Raw genomic sequence first — 356 nt, forward strand, 5'->3', positions numbered from 1 at the left:
TGCAGCCTCCTGTTTGTCTCTTCAAAATTCTTCCTTTACACTTATTGATATGCCTTCCGACTCCTGCCTGCCAAGGAATCCTCTGAACAGCCTCTGTCGCCTAAACCTCCACCTGCCACTTCTGGCCCTGCCACCTCCTCTTCATCCCCTCTTTATCCCTCTTTACCGCCGCCTATGAAGATCCTGCCTCCTCCATGGACGGAGGCTGCTCTCCCTTTTGCGCTCCTGTCATTCCCCTCCACCCCCAAGGTCAAACGCCTAGTAAGACTCTTCCCTCCTTGTCTGTGTGGTTGCCATGTCCCCCTCCGGTGCCCTCACAACCGTCGGCCCCCCCGCTGCCTTTCTTGTAGAACCTA

Source organism: Mastomys coucha, unplaced genomic scaffold (assembly GCF_008632895.1).
Source record: "Mastomys coucha isolate ucsf_1 unplaced genomic scaffold, UCSF_Mcou_1 pScaffold16, whole genome shotgun sequence".
Classification (NCBI taxonomy): Eukaryota; Metazoa; Chordata; class Mammalia; order Rodentia; family Muridae; genus Mastomys; species Mastomys coucha.